This window comes from Pseudorca crassidens, chromosome 9 (assembly GCF_039906515.1).
Source record: "Pseudorca crassidens isolate mPseCra1 chromosome 9, mPseCra1.hap1, whole genome shotgun sequence".
Taxonomy (NCBI): domain Eukaryota; kingdom Metazoa; phylum Chordata; class Mammalia; order Artiodactyla; family Delphinidae; genus Pseudorca; species Pseudorca crassidens.
The window spans coordinates 23770937-23797774 of NC_090304.1; the positions used below are offsets into that span (position 1 = coordinate 23770937).

The 26838-nt window shown below is 44.4% G+C and overlaps 1 long non-coding RNA gene across 1 annotated transcript; it reads left to right on the forward strand.

Moving 5' to 3' along the window:
* The first annotated feature begins 2506 nt into the window (after positions 1-2506).
* Positions 2507-25919, forward strand: LOC137231255 (uncharacterized). The gene is made up of 3 exons (XR_010946426.1): positions 2507-2553; positions 12500-12666; positions 25700-25919. It is a non-coding gene; the product is annotated as an uncharacterized lncRNA (long non-coding RNA).
* The last annotated feature ends 919 nt before the right edge of the window (positions 25920-26838 follow it).

Here is a 26838-nt window from a genome sequence, read left to right on the forward strand (position 1 = left end):
CTGATAGGAAAGCAGGACTGGCTTACACGAGCTTTGTTCATGACAGCTGTACAAAAGGATTGAAAGGAGAGAGTCGCTGGAGTCCATTTGGTCTGGCTACATAATTGTGGGCTTCAAGCACAAAACGAAAATGTAGCAGGGAAGTCAATCTCCCCTTCCCACTGCTTGCCATTGTGCCCCCCAAGGGATTACAACCTCCAGCACACACTGAGTACACCAATGGGGGTGGGTGAGAGACCCCCACCAAGTCAAATGCACTATGGCACTGACAGGCCAGGGCAGGGACAGCACTGTCATGCTGTTTCCCAAGACGCCATGGTGTACACACCCAACCACCACCCTTCCTGCATCGGCTCCCAGGTCTCCTACAGGGAGCAGAGGTAGAAAGGAGCTCCCCACATGCTGACAAGACCTGGTGGCCACCCTGGGTGGAGGGTGGCAGTGGTCATGGGATGGGGGTGGGAAAGAGAAGGTCGAGTTCTGGGACACCAGGGGCTGGAGGTAGGGGGCAGCTCCACCAGTGAGCTGAGCTTCATTATCCCATCAGGCTTCACTTATGAGACACAAATACGAAGATAAACTAAGAAATGTGAGACAGCAGTGATAGGACATTAAACCCAAGCAAGTCCTTCTGAGCATGAGTCTTGGTCAACAACACCAGTTGCTCGGCCATGAGTCCAGACCCGCCAGGGACAGTTGTGTAGGGGCTCAGTTTTTCATATAGGGCTTAATAGATGTGTTGGTCTCATGCTGAGTGTGTAAAGCTGGGTTGAATGCTACATAAGAGCTTAGGTAAACTAGACTGTAAGATCTTTGGGGATCAGGAATTCTCTGATTCCTGTTTCCCCCAAAGCACTTGGAAGATTTTGACACATGATACACTAACCAACAGCACATAAATCACATATGACAAGTCACAAACTGAGATGTTGGAGATAAAATATCCTGGGGCACATACGGGGCACTGAATTATAGTTTTCTTTGCAGCAATGTAGACTTCATTCCTGACCAAGGAGCCCACGGAGCATGTGACGTAGGAAAGGTAGAAGGCATCATTTCAAGGTGCACCATGGGAAAGGAGGCTGGGGAGGAAGGTTTATGAGAAAGACATTGTTTGCTGGCTCCGAGCCTTAGCTCACATCACTGATACATACGCATCATAAAGCAATATCGATTCTCCAGGGAGAATTAGGTAATGATGTGCACTTGGAAACTACAAGGAAAATGGAGCCATGTCTTAAATGCTATGGTTAAAAGCTGGAAACCACAACTTCTCAGCTCCTTTCTATTGAGACTTTCGAATAACAAAATTCCTTCCTGACTCCGTGCTTAATTGCCTGGAAGAGGGAGCAGAAGATGAGATCCCTCCATCCTGCAAGTTTCAGATGCCGATTGGTTTGATCCACGGGTTCCCTGTTGTTTGAAACTTTCCTGCCAACTGGCTGCTGGGAGAAGTCACAAAGCCGGTGGACGGAAATAGCCCTGCCCGCTGAGAGAAAGAGGATCTCTTCTCATCCTCTAACAAATACTGATGATGCATTTTTGCCCTCTGACAGTTGCTACGGAGACCGTGTGGGGAACACATGTAAATATTCCGCCTGTGTGAGACACGCGAAGGTCCTCCAGAGCAATGCATTTTCTCTTCTTGACTTTTCTCTTGCTGTCTGAGAGCTGCAGTTTGCAGCTACATCAGTAAGCCCTGTAGTTTCAGGCCTCAGACTCGTGAGGCTCCTGTTTCAGGAACTCCTCTACCAGGAACGAGTGGAAACACCCCACATGTGGGGTCACGAGATCTGGGTTTGAAATGCTTTCCTGCTACTTTTATGGTAGCAGAAAGTTCCTCCACCTCTACCTTCTCATCTGTAAAGTAGGGGAAATAAAGCCCCCTTCTCTAGGGGAGAAGGCGGAAAATGGACACAAGCTTTGTAAAGATGAAAGCATTAGGTGCGTTTAGTAGCATGATTATGGAATTACCGTAATTACCGGATATTCCCAAAGGCTTGTCAAAAGCAAACATGGTCTTTTAGGCCTTGGCGTGTACAAACGGGGCCGGCTCACCATCAGAGTTAGCCTTGTTCCTTCTCAAAGTTCGGTGTGGATGTCCCCATGCTATTACTTTGTCCTGCTAAAGGGGCCTTGGGGCCTGGCTCCTGGCACCTCTCCTTCCAATTGTCCAGGGGCTCCGTGGTGATCAAGGGCCCCATCTCACAGCCTTCCATCCACACAAGAGCAGAACAGCTCAGCCACCAATCTCTTCCGACCCCTGAAAAAACCCAGGTGTTTTCTTACAACACAAATACATCCCCAAGGCTTAGAAAAGCCCGCCCATCCAGCAGCAAGACCCAAGCCCGCAGACCCTCTTGCTCAAAGGGGCACGAGGGCCAGAGAGTAGGTGTGCGCAAGCTCTGGTCTGCATTCTAAAGGCAGCTCCTGAAACGCCAGCTCCTGTGTGGCTTCTTTCGGGGTGTGGGAGGAGAGGCGGAGCCAAGAATGAGGGCGTTGCCCTCACTGACAGTCAGCTGCCGCCCACGCTCCAGCGAGAGCTTCTCACAGGTCTGTTCCTTTCTATCTCCTTGGTAACTCGACATGGTGCTGTGGTGACAACCAGAAACAGAGTAAACAGGGTCAGCCAGCGGTGGGGAGCTAGGCGGCTTCTCCTTCCACCTGGCTCGCTCTCCATTCCGGAGGTCTAGATGTGTGTCTGTGATCTGTCATTCAGTCACGCAGAACAGCCACGCCAAATTCTGGTCTTGAGAAGAAGCAGCTCGACACATGTATTTCTTGTGCTCCCCACTCAGCCAGTGAGGGGATCCTGGAAATGCTGAGCCCGCGCGTGTTCCAACCATCCCAGCCCAAATGCTACGGGCTGCTGGGGAGCAGAACTCAGCAGGCAGGAATGTGAGAGGAGGGTGGGGGTCAGGGGCGGAGGGAGGATGGAAGGGAGTTGGGAGAAGGGTAGAGGTCAGCCAGGTCAAGGATTCCCCAAATTCTCTTCCCTTGGCACTCCACACCCCAAATCTCCCATCTGAAAGGAAAATATAATGTGTGTATGTATCTAGATAGATAAAATGTATATATAAAACATAATGTATTATAATATATATGTGTATATAAAATATATATGATTATTAGAACTTCCATGAAGTTGAGAAGGGGTAACGAATAGCATCTTGTGGGTTTTTTGGTTGTGTGTTTTGTTTGTATTCGTTTGTGTTTGCTTTGCCAGGAAAGGAAGGAGAATTAAAGAGGAGGCTGAGAAAGGAAAGATATGATACTGATAATAACATGTAGGAATAAGCCAAGAGTTCATTATCCATTCAGGAAATACTGAGTGAGCATCCACTGCTTACCAAGCCCTGTTTTAGACGCTGGAGATACGGCAGTAAACATAAGAGGCAGAAACTCCTGACTTAACGTAGCTTACATTCAAGGGAGAGGCAGGAAATAAAGATGACAAGTTTAGTTTTTCAAATGACAAAATTACAACAAAACATGATGAGCACGTAAAATGTATTGAGTGCACACACAGACATAAAGCAAGATGGAGGTCAGGGAGCTGCGGTCCAGGAGAGGAGAACCAAAGGAGTCCTCACTACAGAAGTAGCTCTGAGTCAAGTTGTGGCAGGCGAGGACTTGAGCTGGGCTGCTTTCTGGGCAAAGAGCATCCCGAGACCAATCAGGAGGTTACCGTGGCTGAAGCAGCGTGAGCCAGAGGGCAGGAGAGAGGGTGAGGCTGGAGTGTGACGTGTCACATCAGGTAGGGCCTTGGGGGCCACTAGAAAGAGTCAGGCTTTTCCTCTGAATTAAATGAGGAGGCATGGGAGTGTCTTCAGCAGAGAAGTGGTGTGATTTGATTTCTGTTAAAGGATCATTGTGGCTGCTTCATGAAGAATAGATTGAGGGTGGAGGGGGGCTGATACTCTGAATCTGAAATCTGCTCTCACTTTGTTAGCAAGTGGAATTGGCAAGTTTGGGGGAGGGTAGAGACGGGCACCCAGACTTCCTCTTATGTGATCAGGAGGACTGAGAGAAACTGGAAGTGGGATGTTTTGGGTGTGATTCAGTGTTAATGAAAGGTGTTTGCATACAACCTAAAATCATCTTGGCTATCACCAGTGGTTTATCTCCCACCCCTTGGAAAATGAGGTCTAGAGAGAAATCAAACATTCCCATACATGGATGCTATAATTTATCTGGCCCATGGAGGTTCTCACCTCGAACCTGCTATTCAGATATGGCTTGGAGACACTACGTCTGACCCTCCTTAACTCCATAGCTTGGACTAAAGTTCAAAATGTAACAAGAGCAGTGGGGTCACCAAGTGATTAACACACACTCAGACGTGCCAACACATGCAGCTCCTTTGTTTTCCAGAACTGATCAAATCTTCCTTGTATCCCCTCAACCCTATGGAACATGTAGGAAAAGACTGAACGTACATGGTCAGCCGGTATATCCTGGCCTCTTCTGGTGTCCCTTGGTCTCCTGATGTTAGCACCTGGCTCTTTGGCTGGTGGGGGTGTTGCTACCATGTGGCTATGGGTGTGGAAACCAGCATGGTGACCTCTGGTCTTTAGGGGCATCCCTGCTGGGTGTTTGGGTCCTGTGCTGGTGTCCCATGAGTTACTCCCGGTCTAGTTTGTTCACTGGCATGCAATGGACAAACGTAGCCATGGGACATTGACACCGCTATTGCCTCTGGAAGTCAAACTACTTGATCTCAATGGCCTCCACTTTCCAACTTCAGGCCTCTGCATTTCCAGTGATCCATCTTGAACCGCCCTGACCTTCACCAGGGCACCAGGGAATACAGGGATACATCTCATCGTTATCTACCAAGGTCCCTCCATTTGTTAATGCTGCACTGTCCCACCCAAGCCATGTTAGACATGGTACCAGATACATGTTGGGCTTCTCCTAGTTGCTTTCAGCCTCTTCCAGGCTGTGCGTGGGAAAGGAGGTCACTTGCCCTAATATTTTTAGTCTCTCCATACCTTTCTGAATGTTTTCATAGTTCCCTCCCCAAAAAAGCCTTGGCCTCAAGGAAGAGGCAAGGCAAGACTCTGATGTGTGAGGGTCTTAGCTTGCGTCCACCTCTTTTTTCATTCCTGTGCTCTGCTGGACAGGAACGAGTGTGCCCTTTCCCCCTCTTCCTTTCGGGTAAGAATGTATCCCTCAAGATATCTTTTTCCGGGCTTCCCTGGTGGCGCAGTGGTTGAGAGTCCGCCTGCCGATGCAGGGGACACGGGTTCGTGCCCTGGTCCAGAAGGATCCCACATGCCGCAGAGCTGCTGGGCCTGTGAGCCATGGCCGCTGAACCTGCGCGTCCGGAGCCTGTGCTCCGCAACAGGAGAGGCCACAACAGTGAGAGGCCCGTGTACCGCAAAAAAAAAAAAAAAAAAAAAAAAGATATCTTTTTCCTTGCTAAAATGGTATCTGTTCCGTCCACTTCCCTGGGGCCATCGTGGTTGGGTCACGTGTACCCTCAGGGAAACAGACACTGAGGCAGAATTAAGATTGCAAGAGTTTTTTGCGGGAGTAACACTTGTGAAGGTAAAAGAGGGAGAAAGTACAATTGGACAGGGAAAGCCTCAGATCACGATGCAGATCTGAGTCATTTTGGCCAACCCAGTGAGGGATTCCAGAACAAAGACTGCTCATCGGAGGAGTACCATGTTGAGGAACTGGCCAGGCCTAGGACCTACTCTGTGCTCAGTCAGGCTGGGGGCTGCCCCAGGAAGAGCATGGCCCCTGCTCTAAAGGCGCTGTGCATCCTAAGGTACTGACAGCTGGAGGCTGTAAGCCAACTGCATCTTTTACTGCTGAACAGCAAGTTCTTTCTTGAAGGGAGACCCAAATGGGCACCTCTAATACTGCTACAACGGGGGGAGGGCTGTTAGAGAAATGACTGATGGGGGAAAGAATGCAAATCACATCAGACTGGTGTTTTCTACATGTTTTACATATTACCCAAGTCATCCCTGAGCACAATCTCAGCCCACATCCTTTTCCCTGCAGGTGAGCTTTAATCCACTGTGACCGCAGCATAAAACGATTTGACTGTTCTTGAAACTTTCCTAAGAACCTCTTCACAGAACACGGTGCTGGCGTAATGCTTTAAAACCATGAGCATGGCTTTTACAGAGCCCTTTGATTTTAATCTAAGAGGCTCTTTGTAAATTTAAAAAAATGTTCATTTTAATTCACCATTTGGAACCAGCAAGCGCCACGCCGTTTATCTAAACCCAAGTCCTCTACCAAGACAGTGATCTGTGTGCTGCCGGGGAAATTTCAGTGGTTTGTTGACAGCAAACTAATGGTGATAGAGGACTACAGATCTCTAGCAAAGAAAGCTCCTGTGACTTAGGAGACTGGGATTGACATATACACACTAATATGTATCAAATAGATAACTAAAAAGAACCTGCTGTATAAAAAATAAATAAAATTCAAAAAACTAAAATAAATCATGGTTGTTAAAAAAAATCATCAATGGATGATAAAAGAAATAGGCGAGAGCATGATTAGATTAAAAAAAGAAAAAGAAAGCTCCTATGAGTCAGAAGCCAATCATCTAACTGTCTGTTCACCAGGTTTCCTTCCTGTGAGTCACTTTAAAAGGCTTCACTTCTTCTTTCTCAGTTTTCAGCCCTTTTCTGGTTTAATCAATGACGGTTGAAGCTATATTATAATTACTGGAAGTGTTGATAAATGCAATTGGTCCCCTCCCCTGGACAGCCCTTGGAAAGGAAGTGGTAGAGAAGAGATGGAAGGAGGTGGGAAAGAAGTCTGCATGTGGAGAAAGGGAGAAGCAAAGAGACTAGAGGAGAAGCCAAAAGACTAGAAATTTCTTGCTGTCCCAGGAGTCAAAATATTGCTTAGTTTAGTCATGATTGATCACAAAGATGGCCAGTTTCCTGGAAATAACATTGTCAGAAAAATTATAGGACTCAAGTTAAATTTGTTTGTTTGGTTTTTTTAATAAATTTATTTATTTGGCTGCATTGGGTCTTCGTTGCTGCGCATGGGCTTTCTCTAGTTGCGGTGAGCGGGAGCTACTCTTTTTTCTCCCGTTGCGGAGCACAGGCTCCGGACGCTCAGGCTCAGCGGCCATGGCTCACGGGCCCAGCCGCTCTGCGGCATGTGTGATTCTTCCGGACCGGGGCACGAACCCGTGTCCCCTGCATCGGCAGGCGGACCCTCAACCACTGTGCCACCAGGGAAGCCCAGGAGCTACTCTTCATTGCGGTGTGCAGCCTTCTCATTGTGGTGGCTTCTCTTGTTGCGGAGCACGGGCTCTAGGTGCGCGGGCTTCAGTAGTTGTGGCACGTGGGCTCTAGAGCGCAGGCTCAGTAGTTGTGACACACAGGATTAGTTGCTCTGCGGCATGTGGGATCTTCCTGGACCAGGGCTCGAACCCATGTCCCCTGCATTGGCAGGAGGATTCTTAACCACTGCGCCACCAGAGAAGTCTCTTAAATTTGAATTTCAAATAATGAGTCAATTTTTAGCATAAACATGTCCAATGAAATATTTCAGATATACTTTTATTCATTAAATTTTTTCTTTGTCTGAAATTCAAATTGAACTCGGCCTCCTGTATTTTTATTTGCTAAATATGGCAACCCAAGCCAGGAGACATTTCAATCTCATCCGCTGGGTTGGTGAGGGTGATAAGCTACATATTGAAGAGGAAATGGAGAGTATAACACCATACTCCTACTTTCTAGCAGAAAGAGCCAGGTTATTTGGACTTGAAAGTTCCTTCCTTCTGGGTCAGCCTCTGCCTTCCCAGCTCTGCTCAACACTGAGCATTTCAAACTGACCATTGGTTCGAACCCATCAGCAGGTCACTGAAATTGGACTTGCTGTCCTAGACTTGGTATCTTCTATGACTAAAGGTAACTTGGATCCCTCAAGTTTACTGAGCCTTTTTCTTTCCTTAATCACCACCATGTTTGTCCAGTCAATAGGACCGAGCTTTTGCCTTGGTTTCTGCCTGTACCTGAGGTCCTGAACTCCAAACCATTCAGTTGTGGTTTTGACATCCTGCCTCGATCATGGGTTCTTCTCAGCCCATGCCTGGTGTATGTCTCCAAACCAAACATATCACCTGGGACCACAATGCTGATTCCAAGCCTCACCCTCTTGTAGAACAGGGGTTGCCAAACATTTTCTGTACAGGGCCAGATAGAAGATATTTTTGGCTTTGTAAACCCCAAGTCTCTGTCACTACTCAATTCTGCCATTGTAGCATGAACAGACGTGTGTTCCCATAAAACTTTATTTACAAAAACAGGTCATGGGCCAGATTTGGCATACGGATCATAGTTTGCTGACCCCTGTTCTAGAAAATCCTGTGATCTTGCTCTTCCTGCCCAAAAGTTTCCACTTAAATGTGGATGCTGACCTATTAGCTCATGGGAGCCTTTTCTACTAGACAGGATTCTGATGGAGACTCCATGCCCCATTGGGGGCCAGTCCTATTTTACAGTCTTGGTGCGCTAGTCTTGGACCTGGCAGTTCCCAGCTTTGTTATCTTGCCTTCTGTCAGCCACTGAGGTCCCAGCATGTCTAGAGAATGAGTACACTTAAGTAAGCCAACATCTGCTTTTGTTTCCACACTGCAGCCAAGATTCACTCTCCTTCTTTCCATAAACACTATCTTAGTTCAAGATTTTGTTGCCAACACTTTGGACTGGTCTGTCTTCTCTTTGGACATCTGCCTGAGAAATCGTCTCTGTGCATCACTGTTGCATAAAAGTCAATGGGACTACCCTGCCAGTGCTAGGAAGGGTTTGTCTTATAATACCTATGGATTTAGAGAAAACCCTTCTCTCTTAGATGATTAAAAAACCCTGACAAAACTAGGTAAAGGCAGCCACAGTGCATGGCTTCAAGATTACACATTGAGTGCTTCAGGATGAAGAAAAACCAACATTATGAATAATATTGACGCTGTTATTAAAAGTAACACTGTGACCTTAGAAAGACCTTACTATGGTATGAAAATGCAAAACAAACTTCACAAGCAATTCAATATGGATATGACTAAATCCACTTCTTCACAAGGGTAGGATTTTGGGAACTAATTCATAAATTTCAAAAATAAGATTTTAAATTAGAAAAAAACAACAGTTTTGAAACAACTCTGCACAAGCCTTTTCAAATAATGTTAATTGACATAGGCCGCTGCTCTGGATCAGTCTGACCACCGTGTTCTACACATCTTTTTACTTTATGGGATAAGTGTTTCTCTCAAAAGTTGAATGAAATTGAAGACTTTATAAATCAAATCCTATTTTAAATAGAGAACTTATTCTTTAATTTTGGAGTCTTCCTTCCCTCATTTAAAAAAATGTTGTTTTCTATTTATTTTCTTTCATTATAATAAATTTTTAATAAGCATTATATCCCCAAATTGAAACTGTCTATACTTGCTTAGGAAGAATACTTTCTGAGTTATCTGAACTCCTTCAAACCAGTATAACAGAAATTAACACAGTGTGGTAGGTCAATTATACTTCAAAAACAAACAGACAAAATCACAGAAAAGGAGATCAGATTTGTAGTTACCAGAGGCAGGGGTTGGGGGGAGGGGGAATTGGATGAAGATGGTCAAAAGGTACAAACTTCCAGCTGTAAGATACATAAGTACTAGGGATGTAATGTACAACATGATTCATATAGCTAACACTGTTGTATGTTATATATGAAAGTTAAGAGCATAAATCCTAAGAGTTCTCATCAAAAGGAAGGAAAATTTTTTCTATTTCTTTAATTTTGTATCTATATGAGATGATGGGTATTCACTAAACTTATTGTGACAATCATTTCATGATGTATGTAAGTCAAATCATTATGCTGGACACCTCAAATTTATACAGTGTTGCAGGTCAATTATATCTCAATAAAACTAGAAGAAAAATGTTTTACTTACACGTGTCCAGAAAAAAAAGTTCCTTCAATGACAGTGTACTCTAAGAGGTACTTTAATAGCTGCATAGTCACTCCCCAGAGATGATTCTTTACAGGACAGTTGTTCAGATGTGAGCTCATCCTTAGCAGTACTGTGGTTCAGCAGCAGATTCTAGATCAGGTTATAGTTGAGCAGGAAATATAAAGAGATGCTTCTATCCAAACACAAAATTACTCCACAGTGGAGAACCAGCCCCAGTGGCCTTTCCAGGTGAAGCGGCCACTGGCTGCCGCGTCATCTACGGCACTCAGTGGGCACTTTCTCATTTAGTTCAGCCACAGAGCTTATCAGCACAGCCCTATTCTAACCATTTCTATCGAGTTTTCACCAATAGAGTCAGGATTGTATACTGGTTAAATTTTGAAGTCAGAGAGATTCAAATTTGAATTATATAATTGTCCTCATTCCCACTCTTATAGCTAAAGGTGGACGAGACCCTGTAACTAAGCACGAATAGGGAGAGAGACAGAGACAGACAGAGACAGAGACAGAGGGGAGCAAGAAATGGGGAGTGTTTTCTCTCTAACAAAGGATGCTGAACAGCTAAACACAAAAGCCCACTGCACAAGGTCAGGAGGGAACATGTTAGTCTGAGTCTGAGATGCAGAGCTTGCAGGTTGAGGAGCAAGTTAGCTGGCAGAGAGGTTCCCAGGACAGGACTGGTAGGCAGCCAACATAGTAAGGAGACCATGGAGGTATGGGGAGAAGCGGAAAGCCTGAAAACCAGTTCAGGTATGAACTTTACAAGCATGACTCAACCACTGTGGCATCCCTCTTATGCTCAGCTCGGTATGCGTGGTCCGGGAAAGCAACACCCATGTTAAGTTCACATCTAGCGGTGGTGTCATAGAAGAAAGGAAAGAGCTGAAGCTGGTTAGCAAGTCCTGGGCTGATGGGATTTGCGTCAAGCGGGGTCAAGTATAGAGCTCTCCCTAGAACTAAAGCAGGGGGTTCAAATAAGGGCAAGTAGAGTCATGGAAGAATAACAAAACTGGAGGGGCCAGAGAAGGACTAGAGACTGAACTTGTAGGGTCAGGTCTGCTGGGATTCAAATAGAAGCAGGTTGAGAACAGTAAGACAGGGTCATGGTCAAACTGTTCAAACATCACAGGTGCTGCATGTGAGGATCTAAGGACAAGAAGGCACAGAGATGTGGTTTGAGCTGGTGGGACAGTTTTAAGGACCAGGAAAAGAGTAGAAAAAAAGATACATCTTTTTGGATGGAGATAGAGGCCATCTCCCTACCTAACAGAGGGAAGCTTTAGTTTGGCTTTCTTACCCTGACTTACCATAGAATCATCTCCATCCTCTTTCCAGAAATGGGAAGGCTTGGGAAGGCAACGAGGTTTATGGGTTTCTGGAAAATAGGATCACTCATCCCATCTACCAAGGAGAACCTCAGTTGTAAGCTATCAGAGAGTAGGAAAATTGCCACCTGGCCAGGTTGCCACAGAAGAGAATTGGTGGCTCTGGGTCCTTTTAAGAGGAGCTGAGAAAGCAGAGGGCTATGGTATAGATTTCATTCTCTAAGTCCAGGAAAGCAAGGTGAGAAGAGAAAGTATCAACCCACATCACTTCCTTTGGACCTTCATAACATCATCTCTCTCAAGGAGATGGCGTGGTACACATTCCTCCCAAATAGGTGACCAGTAGTGAGTTTTCGACCATTCTCGCAGGGACAAGGTCACAAAGACCTCCCCACAAGATTGTGGAAAAGGGGGCAGGCAAGCAGAGAACAGCTGTTGGGTAGACAACCAGTAGTGTCTGTGGCTGAGGCAGTTGGGTTGTTCCTTTGGTTTATTTCCCTCAGAGAGGCAAAGCCACATCATTTGAAGGCATTTTAGGAGCTGCAATCTGCCTTCATGAGATCATGGGTATTGCTGATGTCCTAGTTCCAGGGAAAGCAATTCCATTTTAAAATTCTGCTGTGACTCTCCAAAGAATATTTCCTAAGTTACATGTAAAAACAAGTCATTAAAAAATGCAACTTCCTTTTATTTCTGTATTTAGCCTGTAGTTCTTCGAACCTCACCCTCTGGGCTAGCAGCCCACAAAGATCTCATAGCACTTACTAAAATACGTAATTATTCAGATGTATCTGTTTATTTATTTGCCTCTCCCATCACTTTTACTGTAAGACTTATCTACCTTGTTCTCCATTCTTTCTGAGGCACGTAGCAGCCAGCCTGGGACACAGTAGTCATTCAATAAAAATATATTGAATGAATAAATGAGCAAATGAAAATTTTGGGTGAGGGAACTATGAGGGAGGACTTTGGAATGGAAAAGGCACCTAGTATTATCAATGTCTTCACTAATTATTGTTGAGCACAAAAGATTATTTTTAATGCTTGCTTGATACCTATTCGGGAACATTATGGGGAGGAAGGGCAAGAAATGTACCCTTTCCATTGACTTCCATCAGTGTTTGTATGTGGATTGTAGCTACACCGAACACAGTTACTTTGTCACCACCTCCAAGAAGCAGAAAGTGACTTGTAATCCATTTTTGTGTTCTAGGATCCTGGTTGAAAGTAAGAGAAAGAGAGTTCCATCTTTCCAATTCTCCAGGAATCTCAAACTCCCCAGTTTTCACTGCTGTGTGCCACGTTCCAAGAGCTGACCCAGAGGGAGTCCCATCCTGAAACAGGTGGGCACAGCTGCGTAAACACCGTCCTCACTTTCAGGTAAAGGGCTCCTTGGACCACCTTCCCTCTCAGGTGGAAAAGCGGAGAGTAGAGTCTCTAGTGACTGCGTGAGGAGAGGCAGGGTGGGGAGGTCTTCAGAGAGGCACCAGATGATGGAAGATTCAGGAGACCATAGAACAGCTATGTCTGTCCACTGCTCCTTTACCACAGAGAGAGGAAAAAGAAGGAAAAGATGGATCATGCAGCGAGTGGGAGGGAGTGGGTACAGAAATCAAGTTTATGTTAGAATCATTCCAAAGGATGGTAACAGAAGTGGGGAAACAATGGGAGTCTCTGGAAGGTGAGATGGGACACTGGAAAGTTGAGGTCAATAAACACCATCCCTGCGGCTATTGGTTTTTTTCCAATTTTCCTCCTCTCTGTTGATGCTTTTCTTGGCTGGAACTTCCTCAGATGAGTCCTGGGGAGCCTGAACGGTGACAGTAAAGCGAGGAAGGGAGAAAACTGAGAAGCATTTCAAAAGCTTCTTCCCCAACACTCTTCTTCACTTCCCTTGTAATCCAGTTTTAGGAATAAAGACCAGCCAGGGAAAGAGGTTCTGACTCGAGCCTGCCACGGCCCCAGTCAGCCATTTCTTCTCTTTGTTCAGACCTTAAAATCCTGTGAGGTTTTTATAAACTTTCTAGCAGGGGCCCTGCTGATCTGACGACTCATTAGAAGGGGAATGGAAAACGTTATGAGAGATTTTCAGCGAATGGGTAAAATGGGTAGGACAGCTCCTCTCCAAGCCCCTGTTGCCTTGAAGGCCGCCTTCCTCCAGCCTGCAAGCTCTGGCTCAGTGTGAAAGGATGCTCTGCTTGCCCAGGGACCAAGCACTCTTCCAGGAGAATAAAATGCCCTCGGCTGGACTAGCAGACAGACGAAGAGAATGCCAGAGGAGAAGGCCATGGGCACTTGGCAAACCAGGACTAGCATGGAGAAGTTTGCCCTCCAGGTCACTATTTTAAATCCCAACTGAGCTAGGGACAGGGAGAGGAGGGATGCTAAAGATGTTTGCTTGTTTCCCTCACGCGATGTTTGGTCTTCATTGAGGACCAGTTTCTGGGTCACAGTGTTGCCCCATGTATCCTCACACCTGCAACACATCAGCCATCTGGCACCAGGCGAATGGGGGCCAATTCCTCCAACATGACGACATCCCCTTCCTACAGTGGAAGCAGGATTTGGGGCAGGACTGACCTCGGAGGGCCATTCCTCAGGCCATGACTTCTCTTTTCTGGCGATATCCTCTCCCTAGGTGACCTCATCCAGTCTCATGGCTTGAAGCACCAACACCCACGTTTACACCTCCAGTCCCAGCTTCTCCCTCGGGCTCTGGCTTCGTTATCTCCAGCTGCCTCCTTACAGCCTCCACTGGGATGTCTAGCAGACGTCTCCAACCAGAAGTGTGCAAACAGCACTTCAGAACCTTCCACCCACACCTGTTCCTCCCACATGTCAGTTGACAGAAACTTTGTCCTTCCAGCTGCTGAGGCCAAAACCCTGACTCCTCTCTGTCTCACAACCCACTTCCAAACGCTGAACGCTGTTCATCTCTGCCATGAAATACACCCAGTTCTCCCCATCTCCACTGGCCCTCCAAGGCGCTAGGGTCTCCCACCTGTATCCCTGTCACGACTTCCTGGTCTCCTTGTTTTCGCTCTTACCGCCCCCCCTTCTGTCTATTCTCTCCCTGCAGCCTGAGTGATTCTTAAAATCTAAGTCAGATCATGTCTCTCTTTCTACTCAAAACCCTCCAGTGGCTCCATCTCACACAGAGGGAAAGCCAAAGCCCTCACAATGGCCTAGGGGGCCCTAGTGGACTCTGTCTCTGTCTCCTGCTGCTCTGGTCCTCGTTCACTCCCCTCCTGCTGCACCGGCCTCCCAGCTGTTCCTCAAACGCAGAAACTGTTCCCACCTCAGGCTCCCTCAGCCTGGAGCACTCTTCCCTGTCACCTGCATGGCCACCTCTCTTCTTTTTCAGGTCTCTCTCTTTTGGGTGTGGCCTTCTCTGACCACCCTCTACACAACAGCAAAACTTACCCCTGGCCCCCACTATCCCACGCCCCTTCCCGTGTTCCTCTCCATGACACTTGCTCATCTGGGGGTTATATTTTAAGTTCCACAGGAACAAAGATCTCTTCTCTCATGTTGACCGCTGTATCTGCTGTGCCGGAATAATGCCTGACATTTAGCAACTGCTTAATAAATATCAAGTGAATTTCTGATCCATTCTCACGCTCTGGTCCCAGAATGACTATTGTTCTCGGATGTCGCATGTCAGTTTTCTTCACCATAAAGGGAGGGAGGATGAGGTGTGATGGTTTGATTTAAAGGCAGAGGGTTTTTTTAATGACCTTACAAGGAAGACATTACACTTAAAAAAACAATCTTTGGAAATCCATCAAATTTGTTCCATTATGATTGATTCATTTGGTGAGAACAAGTTCCAGTGCAGTGGGGAACTTGGATGGGGGAGTGATGTCAGAAACAGAGGGGAGAAACATTTTAATCATTTCTTAAAGTGAAGATCAGCCTTCCCATTTCATTTTTCAGATAAACTTTTTTTTGAGTAGAGCATACACACAGAAAAGCGCACAGACCTTAAATGAATTATTGATGAGTTATTGCAAAGTAAACACACACCCATGTACCCCCCTCCCAGGTCAAGAAATAGAACATTACCAGCACCCAGAGCTCTCCTCTCACCCCTTCACACGACTACCTCCTGCTTGCTCCTTAAAGGGACCACTCTCCTGACTTGCAACATCCCAGGTGAATTTTGTTTGGTTTCAAACCCCATATAAATGGAATCAGACAATATGCATTCTTCTGTAACTAGCTTCTTTCATTCCACATTATATCTGTGAGAGTCATCAATGTCGTGTGTAGCAGTGGTTAATTTATTTTCATCGTGTACAGTATTCCACTCTATGAATATGTCACAGTGTATTTATCTGTTCTACTCTTGATGGACATGTGAGTTTTTCTGTCTTGAGGCTATTATGAATAATGTCGCGCTGAACATTTCTGTGCATGTCTTTGATGGACATAAGCCCTCATTTCTGTCAGATGTATACCCAGGAATAGACTTGACAGGTTTTGAACATATTATGTTTAGGTTTAGTAGATCTGCCAAACTTTCCCCAATGGCTGTATCGCTCTAAATTCCCACTGGTAACGTATGTGTCCTAGTTGCTCCGCACCCTCACAGCCACTTGGTATTGGTCTTCATTTTAATTATTTTCACTCTTGTGGGTGGTTAGGGATATCTCAATGTAATTTTCATGTATATTTCCCTGATGACTAGTTGAGCACCTTTTCTTGTGTTCATTGGCCATTCTATTTTTGTGAGATGCTGATTTGTTTTTAATTGGATGATCTGTCTTTTATAAGAGTTCTTTATATATTCTGAATTGAGCCCTTTATCAGTTATATGTACTGTGAATATCTTTTCTCACTCTGTAACTTGACTCTTTTTTTTTTACTTTCTTAATGGTATCTTTTGATGAATCCAAGTTTTTAATTTTCATAAAGTTCAGTATGTAAATATTGTTCTTTATGGTTAGTACTTTTTGTGTCCTATTTAAGAATATTTGCCAACTCAAGTTAAAGAAGCTATTCTTGACCTGTGTTATCTTCTAAAAGCTTTCATATTTAAAGTCTATGGACCACATAGAATTGATATTTTTTGCTCTGGTAAAAGGCAGGGGTAGGGTTTTATTCTTATTTTCCATTTGGATATTTGATCCAGCAGCACTTATTGATAAGATTATTTTTTGATAAGTTTGCACCATTGCTCTGAGGTACCACCTTTTTCATAAACCAAGTGCCTAAATATACATGGGTCTGTTTCTAGATTTTCTACACTGTTCCGTTGCTTTATTTGCCTGTTGCTGTGCTAATGCTACACTGCCTTAATTACTGTCACTTTATAATAAATCTTGATCTCTGGTTGAGTAAGCGCTCCAACTTAGTTCTTCTTTGAGGTGGTCTTGGCTATTCATGGCTCTTTGCATCCCTACCTTACTTTAATATGGACTAGAAAGCATCTTTCGAGCACTGGCTGGGGGGAGACAGACAAAGGATGAGGCTGAACAATGCTCATGGCCCAGTGCAGATGGATGCCTATTAGACATATCAGAATGAACATGACTAAACAGAACTCTCCATTTCTTTTTCCCAGCCAACCGCATTCCCTCTTCCCACACAGTTTTTCTCATCTTGGAAAATGGTACCATTGTCTCCACTGCTAAACCTTAGTCGAGGAAACCATCACCGCAGGCATGGGCCACTGAAATGGCTGTGAACTGGTCCCCTCACTCTCATTTTTGTTTCCTGTCAGTGTGTTCTTCATATCACAAGAGTGATTTTTGTAAAGGTAATGCAGCAATACTCTTCTCCCCAGCTCTGGGGCCCTGTTCCATCATTTACTCTCAGATCAAATTGTCCGCTATGAAAGCCTTTCCTTCACTCCCCTATTGAAAGAGGTTCCCCTCTCCTGACACTGTCCACATCCCCTTGTTTTATTGCACCCTTAGTTCTTACCACTCTCTAAAATCATCTTTTTATGTATGTGTTATACATTATCTGTCTTCCCCATTATAATATAAGCTCCATTCAGGTACAGAGTCTGTTATCTGTCTCCCTGTATCCACAATACCTAGAATAGTCTTTGATACATTGGAGGGGCACCATAAATGTTTGTTGAATGAATGAGTGATAAAATGAACAGTAGGTGGGCTGAGGGCCTAACTGTGTGTGGCAAGCAGTGTATCTAACAATGTATCAATGTTTACCTAATTTTGCATCTGGTTACCTCTTTCGACAACTAAAAGTTCTTTCAGAGCAAGGAATGTGGGAAAGTTGAAGGGCATTACTTAGGTCCTGGTAGAGCTCAGGATGAATTTGGGGATCAGTTAACAGTCTTTATCCTGTCTCTATTTATTAAAATTAAACTTTTACTTTGAGATCATTGTAGACACGCATCCAGTTTTAAGAAATGATGCAGATACCCTTCCTTACCCAGTTTGCCCGCATGGTACATCGTAAAAACCATGGTACAATATCACAACCAGGATATTAACACTGATGCAGTCAAGATACAGAAGATCTCCGTCACCATAAGGATTCCTCATGGCATCTTTTTACAGCCTCAGCTACCTCTCTCCTGTTCCCACCACCTCCTTAACCCCTAGCAGCTCCTAACCTGTTCACCATTTCAACTGTTTGGTCATTTTAAGAATATCATATAAAGGGAATCTTACAGTATATAATCTTTGTGGATTGGCTTTTTTCACTTAGCGTAATTCTCTGGAGTTTCATCCAGGTTGTTGCTTATACGAATAATTCATAGTGCATTCCTTTTTCCTTGCCGAGTACTATTTCATGGTGTGGATGGACCACAGTTCGCTTAACCAGTCAGCCACTGAAGAACGCTTGGGTTGTTCCCAGTTTGGGGCTATTACCAATAAAACTGCTACACTTGAGTACAGGTTTTTGTGTGAACACTAAATTTTCATTTCACCTGGATAAATAGCCGAGAGTGCAATCTCTGGGTGGTGTGGTAGTTGGCGTATCTTTTTTTTTTTTTTAAGAAGCTGCCACAGTGTTTTCCAGGATAGTGGTACCATTTTGTACTCCTCCCGGCAATGTATGAGTGACCTAGTTTCTCTGCATCCTCACCACACTTGGAAAAATTGAGGGACAGTCTTTAGATGCTGCTAGAGTTCCAGGTGAGTTTGGGATTCACTAACATCCTTTCCGCTGTCCCATTTTTCAAAAAGGCTGACACTCTGTCCCTAGTTTGGCTCAGATGGGAATTATTGATAAAAGCCAACAGCCATCTAGATGCAACAGTCCATGAAACATTTTCCTTGAAGAAAGGATGATAAGAAAGGAAACGTACACATTTCCTGGGCTCCCCAGTCCATTTATAATAACGCCAGAAATGGTGAACCATCCCTTGAGTCTCTGGAGGAGCAGTCTGTGGCCGGATTTCAGTTGAGACGTTGGTAAGCCATAGGAAACCACATAGTTAGGCCGAATCAGATGGGTGGGGGACACCTTCACACGATCTTTATGAAGGCCAGGCAGAGAGATTCTGCCGACAGAAGCAGCAACAGCAGAAATGCATGTTTCTGTGCGTGTTACCTTGCGTGAGCCCAACATGGATTAAAGGCTGCTTCTAAGAAGGGAAAACTTAGATCTAATATTTGGGGCTGGGGCCATTCTGGAAGTTTCTTTCCCTGGGGGCTTGACAAGACAAAACCAAAAAGCAGAAAAGCCTGTGTTTAGCTCTTCTCGTGATTGCCCACCGTGTCCTACTGTTTCTGCTTCCTCCAGAGGCCCAGCCCTCCTTCTCCTCCCTGACCTCATCCTTCTCTCCTCACCTTCTCAAAGCTGTGTTTTCTAACACCTTAACTATTTGTATTTTATTTAACACATTCTTACATTATGGTTACTATTTCCCAGGCATTGTTTTATGATTTTATGTGTATTACCTTCATCAAAACTCATAACAACCCTATGAGGTAGGAATCATTAATGTCCCAATATCACAGATGAGGGAACTTAGCTACAGAGAAGTCGAATAACTTGCCCAAAGTCACACAGCTCATAATTGGCAGAGATAAGATTCAAACCCAGGCAGTCTGGCTCCAGAATCCATGCTCTTAATCACTACATTAGGATGGCTTTCTATTATTGACAGATATGCCTTAAACTGTTCCCTTTTCGAGGCCACTGGTATTTCAGTAAGGAAAAAAGCCTTCCACGGAAGGAATAAAGCATTTAAATGTGGGACTTTGGATAGAAAGTAACAGGGATATATCCTGTCACCCAGGCTAAGGTGTGTACAAGGTCCTCACAAGGAGGGATTTATTGCATATGACAGCTCTATCTTGTGCAGGCTGTTTCTAAGTACTGCAACTAACATTTAGGAAATGGAATTACTATGTGCCAGAGACTGGGCTAGGAGCTGCACATACATTACGTCAACAAAAATGCATGACGGGCAATATTAATTCCCTTTTAAAGATTAGGAGGTTAAAGCATCCAGTGGCAGGTGGCTAGGTAATTTAAATCGTACAACTTGAAAATAGCAGTCCTAGGTCTGTCTGGTCTCCTTTTACTACACAAAAACGATTATAAAGCATTGAGTTTCTAGTTTTGTTTTGTTTGCTTTTCTATCTTTGGTCAGTATGTCTATTTTGGCAAATGACAAGGTAAGAATAGAAACTTCCATTTTCCTACCCATGAATCAGTTACTCCCCCAGATTTCACATCATAAGTATACCGCGCCACCACAGCCTAGGTGCTCAAAGAGAAAAACACAGGACTTGGCTTTTATGTCTCCCTTACCCTACCTCCTTTCTGCAATTTACCAGCAAGCTCTGTCAATTCTATCTCCAAAATGCATCCCAAGTCCATCTGCTTCGGTCCGTTTCCACCAGAGCCCCTGAGTCCAGGCCACCATCATCCACTGCCCCAGACACATTCACAGTTCATTCCTGTGCACACCCTACTTCCCTTGCAATCTATCTCCATATAGATGTGTATGTTCTTCTTAAGATATGAATTGGATCTTGTCCCTCTCTTATTAAATATTCTTCCAGCTATATTTGACGCCACTTTCCTGCCCTATTGCTAATCTCCGTCCATGGCAGAATAGGTCATGCTCTTCCACACTTGGGACCCTTCACCCACACCAGCATCCTATCCCCCCACTCTTCCTGTGGCTGTCATCACCTCAAAAAGCCCACTGAACCTGCTGTATACATCCTCCCTCTGTTAGGTCTCTCTCTCTCAAAGTCTTAGACCAGTGGCTGGCATACAGCAAGCATTCAGTTAATGATAGTTCTTGTTTTTGTTTTGATCATTGTTGTTCTAGTATACAGTCTAAATTTGCATGCCTAGGCGACTAGATAAATGGAGTAGGAAAGATGGACACTATTAATATCTGAGCCCCCAGGAGCTTCTAAGAGAGGGAGGTTAGATACTTCTAGAGGGAAAAGAAATGTGGGCTTGTAAATCCTCTTCTCTGCCTTTAAAGAAAAAAAGTTATTGCTATTATTGTCACACACACAATTACCATGTGCCTAACAGAAGCATGTTTTACCGTAGCAATATAAAATATATTTTGAAAAACTATAAGAGCAGTTCCCATATTTTTAAAGCAGTGTCTAGACCTGTCTGATGGATTTCCTAAGTAAGTTTCACTCTGGCTCTTACAGCCCCCGAGGAAGTTTTTTCTATGACTTAGCAATAAGTACTCAAAGTTTGTCCTCTCTTTAATTTTCTAGTACCCTTGCTAACAATCTAGGAAATGACTTCCAGAAACATAAAAGGAGGGAAAAGAGTGAAGAATAATTAGGGTAGAATCACCTATGAACTGGATACTTAGACTTTGTCCAGTGAAGAGCTGCCTTTTAAGAGAAAAAAAAGTGACAGTATAAAAACCTCACCCCCAAGAAGTTGTGAGGCTGGACTTTGACAAATGGTGGCCCCAGTTTAGGCACAAAAATACCCATTGCTTGTGATAGTTCACGTGCGATGTCAAAGGCCTGCTTCGGTAAGTTACGGAGCAACCGTTTGGTGGAATATTATAAAGCCATTGAGAAAAAACTGGCAAAGAAAATTTCAAACATGGGGAAAACCTTATGTTATATTAAGTGGATAAAGGAGGCTTATGAATGTCATGCATGAAAACCTGTCAGCACACCAGCTACACTGATTAAACTTTTACTTGATTCCAGGCTTCATTCCCAAGTGAGAGCAGATATGACAGGCGTGGAGGCAAGTTGACCCCTAAGTTCATCCTCACAATCTAAAAGCCAGGATTGGAAACACACACCAAAATATTAATATTGTACATTGTTGCAGGCTTTTCTTTGTTCCTCGATACTTTGAAAATGTTCTAACACTTTTTTAAAAAATGTTGTTCTCTTTTAAAGTTTCCCTGGAAACTTCTAAAAGGCAGCTGCTGTGGGCTCACGTTGTCTCCCCCTTCCCCCTGCAAATGTGTAAATGAAGAACCACCTCCATGTCTTTAATTTATAACAGGCTAAACTTTCCCCTGTAAGTTGATACTCTGACCAGAAGTCTGTGGGTTGGATGGGTGCTGTGTTTTTTTGGTCGTAGCTTCTTTTGGCTGATAAACTAGCACTTAAGTGTTTCCCTTTTCCAAACCCCCAAATGCCAAGTGTCTCTGTGGTGAGGTGGCAGCCCAACTGTCATTGCCAACAAGAATGGTCCTGTGGACACTTATTTTTAGTTTGCTGCCTAAAGCAAGAACCAGGCTGGGTAACCAGGGCTCTTGGGGCACAAACTTCCAGAATCCAGAGCATGGAGCTATCAAAGGGAAGCCAGGTGAAGCAAGAGACCGCTTCAGGAAGCCCTAAGCGCCTTTTCTCCAGGTGGACCACAAAGACAAGGCAGAGATCTTGTATTGAGTGAGAAGATTGTAGTCCACTTTTAACATGGTTTAATTTTTATCAAGGATGCTATAAAACAGAAACACATTAATTGCATTTACATGAATGTAAATTCAGGCAGCCTTGGGGAACTAATTATAGCAAAGAGGCTGATGATAAAAAGCAGACTGGTAGAAACCTGCTCTACGGCCTGCTCAGCAGCCCATCCTCCCTTCTAACAGAGCCTGAAGCAAGGTGTCTCACCTTCTGCGGGTCAAGCAGTTGGCATGTCACCAAGCAAGGCCAGTTTACTCTCTCCAGGGAACAGAAATCCTGGGTGAAGGGACACAGGGATCCCTAACTAATGGAGAGTCCGTTAGTCTCTCCCACCTAGATCACCTAGTTTCCTGTCCCATACAAAGCCAGAATTTTTAGCTTTTTATTTGATTCTGTGAGCTGCTCTGTGGCCTTCTAACATGTATGTGTGCGTGCCATGATGTATACATGTGTGTATTTTTAGTTTTTTTTCTTAAATTAGCTAAAGTTGGTTTCTTTTGCTTGGAAGCAAAGAACTCCCCCTAAAATGAGAGCCCCAGTATATTTCACTGTATATGCAAATCTCTGCCTGGCTCTGGACAGAGGGCAATTTCTCCCCCCATCCCCCCACCTCCCACCCTGCCTCAAATATTTTCAACTTAGGGAAAAATGAGTCCTCCTCCTTAAACAGGAACTGTGACAGGCTGGGTTTTATGAAAGCATTGGTGATTGTTTTTTCCTTCCTTTTTCCACGAATGCAAGCTTCTTACTATTTCCCAACCAGGGGCAGCCAAGCAAATCCAGCCTCAAAAAGACTCTTTAGATGAGAGAGAGAGCGAGGGCCAGCCCACCGCCAGAGCCTGGTATATTGCTGCTGCAGGACTTGGCTTTGCTCATCCTGTGGTTTTCTGAACTGGAAACCAGGCTCTGGCATTGACCTCTCAGAGACAGACAACTCCTAGCAAAAGCACCTCTGACTGCATGGATAGAAGTGTTGGGTGTCAGAAAACAATGCCCTCATATGCGTGCAAGTCCAGAGGGGTGGGACGGAGGTATGGGGTGGTGGTGGGAGGACCTTCCTTAGGAGGTAGGGCTCTGTATACTCAGAGTGGGTGAGGAGAAGGAATGCTGTGAAAAATATTAAGCAAGGTAAGAAATGCCCCTGAGATGCTGTTAATTGACAAGAGCCTGTAAAAGCGCACCATCAGTACGATGCCTCTGTGTGTGTGTGTGTGTGTGTGTGTGTGTGTGTGTGTGCATGTGCATACACATGTGTGTGCATGCATGGAGAACCAGAACCAGAAACAGAAGGGGAGGGCAGAGTGGGAGAGCACACAAGTCATCGGGTCTCTTAGTAATGGGATTATGGGTGATTTTAATTGCCTTCTTTAAGCTTCTCCATATTTTTAAAATTTTCAATAATGATTATGTGTTACTTTCAAATTGGAAAAAATCCATAAATACTACTCGAAAATGAAAGAAAGAAAAAGAAAGCAACGCCCTCATCAGCACGAGGTTCTGTCAAAGCAGTGCAGTAAGAACTAGTCCCACCTACCCCAGCAAAATCCAACTCTTCAATCACAGTCACATGCAGAGATTGCATCAACCTAAGTGGCAACAGGATGGACAAAGACACTCGACAGCTACCACTGCTATCGCTGCTGTTACTTGCACAGCATGGACAAGATCTCCTATCTCCATATATTTTTCAAGGTATCTCTCACTTCATTTGATGCACCACATAATCCACTAAGGTAGGAAGGGCCACCAACGTCAGTCCCACTTTATGGATGAGGAAACTGAAGTACCTGCCAGTATATCACATTAGACCTTGTAGTATTATTACTGACAATAACAATGGTGGTCTTAGACATCAAATTATCACACTTCTCCCCCCAAATCTCTCTAAAGCACTACAAAAACAATAATAGTTCATATTTATTGAGTGTCCCATGGCCTTCAAATTTATTGAAGTAGATGCAGTTGTTCTTATTTTAAAGTTTAAGAAAAGCTGGGGTGCATAAAGATTAAGTAATCTGTCTACAAACACATAATTAGTAAATGGTTGAGTCAGCGTATGAGCCCAAGCAGACTGCCTCCAAAGTCATGAACTGGACTAGAAAGTCACATGTCTATTAGCCCATGTTTGAAGAAAAATTCCATTTGAGTAAATTGGCCAGACCCTTAGACTCTGTTCTATTCTAATCTGACCCTCATTTGTAACACGTCTTAGTCTGAGAGTAAACATCCCATATCCGCTAGGGACAGAAGTGGCTCTTCACTTTTTAATATTTTCAGCTCGGAGTGAAAATGCGGAAGATCTCATAAAAGATGGTGTCCAAGTCCATTCCATAGGCCCAGATGGCTTAAAGAACTTAGGTAAACACTCAGCTCGAATACTTCAAAGCTCCTAGTGGAGACCAGTGACCTCAGCCCGGTGAGCCAGGCCTATGGAAGTAGTAGCCTGGAAGATGGCAAGGAGTAATTCACGCTCAAACCAAGCTTGGCTTCCTTCTGCAGTGTCTCTCTGCCACTTTGGTCTCCCTAGCACTGCAGACACCAAAATGTGGCAGGAAACCCAATAGTCTAGGTTAGCAACGTATTATTTTCAAAGCACTGTTTGGCGGCCAGGGAGGGAAGGCAGACTGGAGACAAACATAATATCAAGAGTTTGATAAGACTTGGTATCATTCAAATACATCCACGGACATTTGCAAGTTGCTTTGCTCACCTGAGCAGCCTGGGGCAAAGTGTTGAACTCAAGGAAGCTGGTCACAGGCAGCTTCTACCACCTTTCAGTGCCCCGTCTGCCCTTAGAAAGTCTTCTCCTTCAGACACTCATTGCCCTCAACTACCATCCATCACCAGAGCGGGGGCCTCCCAAGTGTCTTCCACACAACTCTGTCTGGCCAGCCCAAACCCCTCAGCTGTCTTTTATTAAGAGAAGCTCTTAAAGTGTATTTCCACCACAGCTGTCCAGTTTTTCAAAGTATTAGTGACTAAACCTAAACTGATGAACTAATTCATGATGTATGCTATGGAGTGATAATGACTTAATAAATTATTATTCTCAGAGAACTTGTGAAATTTACCCTAAAAATAACTAATGAAATTTTTCTGGCACTCTGAGAGGCTGGTATGGTAGGGATGTTGAGTGCTTTTTTTTTTTTTTTTGAAACAACTTAGCCATTTTCTTCTCTGAGAATGCTCAAGGTGGTGATTTTTTTTTTAATTTATTTATCTTTGGCTGCGTTGGGTCTTCATTGCTGCCCACAGGCTTTCTCTAGTTGTGGCGAGCAGGAGATACTCTTCATTGTGGTGCATGGGCTTCTCATCGTGGTGGCTTCTCTTGTTGCAGAGCACAGGCTCTAGGCATGCAGGCTCAGTAGTTGTGGTTCGTGGGCTCTAGAGCGCAGGCTCAGTAGTTGTGGCGCATGGGCTTAGTTGCTCTGTGGCATGTGAGACCTTCCCGGAGCAGGGCTCGAACCCGTGTCCCCTGCACTGGCACGTGGATTCTCAACCACTGTGCCACGAGGGAAGTCGAGTGCTTATTTTTATGCAGCTCTCCTCACCTTTTATTACAGATACAGTCTACCACCTGTGTCATGAGGGACAAAGGTGTTTAACTGCCAGTGAGACATCTTGCAGCATGCTCTTCCTCTGTTGTGGCAACTGTGGAGCCATTTGTTGAGATGGAAGTGTCATAAGATCAAAGCAGCCTGGAGCCCTGGGGCACAGGTGTCCTAGAGAACCATTCAGACCTACAATGGACTTCAGCTGAAACAGTAATAAACTTCCTTCATGTTAATCCACTAACATTTGGCATTATTTGTTATAGCAGCATAGTTCAGCACATCCTGACTGTTAGAGCTAATAAATTTTACACCTCAAACCATAAGCCATAGTTTGGTTCCTATCTACTGTTAAGAGAGACATATGCCACTTATTAGCTGTGGCTTTGGACAAGTTATTATATTTCCCCAGAATAAGTCTCAGTGTTCTCCTCCGTAGGACAGGAAGGCTGGTCTCTTTCAGTTATAAGATTCTACCCAAATAGTAATCCCAAATTACATGGTACCTGCTCCCTAAAGATAACTATCGTATGCTAAGACAAGGCAATTTATCCCAAAACGAATAGAGATGTTGAACCCAAGTCAAACACTTTTTACCTAGTCATGTCTCTGAACAGGAAGGTCAGAACATAAGCACATTTTAGGAGATTTGATATCGTACCAAGAGGCCGCACGATATCTCATTACCCTTTGAAGTTGACCATTCTAGCACCCCTGAGCCATCAACATTTGTCAAATTAGAGCTATTCCATCTGAGAATTACGCAGCCTTTCCCAAAGTTTATCTGGAAATTACGTTGGAAATTCCCAGTTCATGTCTGAAGACCAGAGGGCCGCATCAACTAACACAGTGGTTCTCAGCCCTTTTAACATGAAGACACCTCTTCAATGCAAAAAATTCCCCTGATGTGCATATGTGCATGTGTGTATAACTATTAGAGTCCACTGATCTAAAAATGCACTATTTTAAAAAGCTATTTTAGTGAATTGTTATTTGAAAAATAGCACATATATTATTCAAAATACCTGGACATATTATGTATTCAGGCTATAGGCAATGTTGGGCACGTGGGTATATTTGCAGACCCCTTGCAATAACTCTGAGGTTCCCCAGGAGCTATTCATATCCACAGGCTGGGAACAGTAAACTCA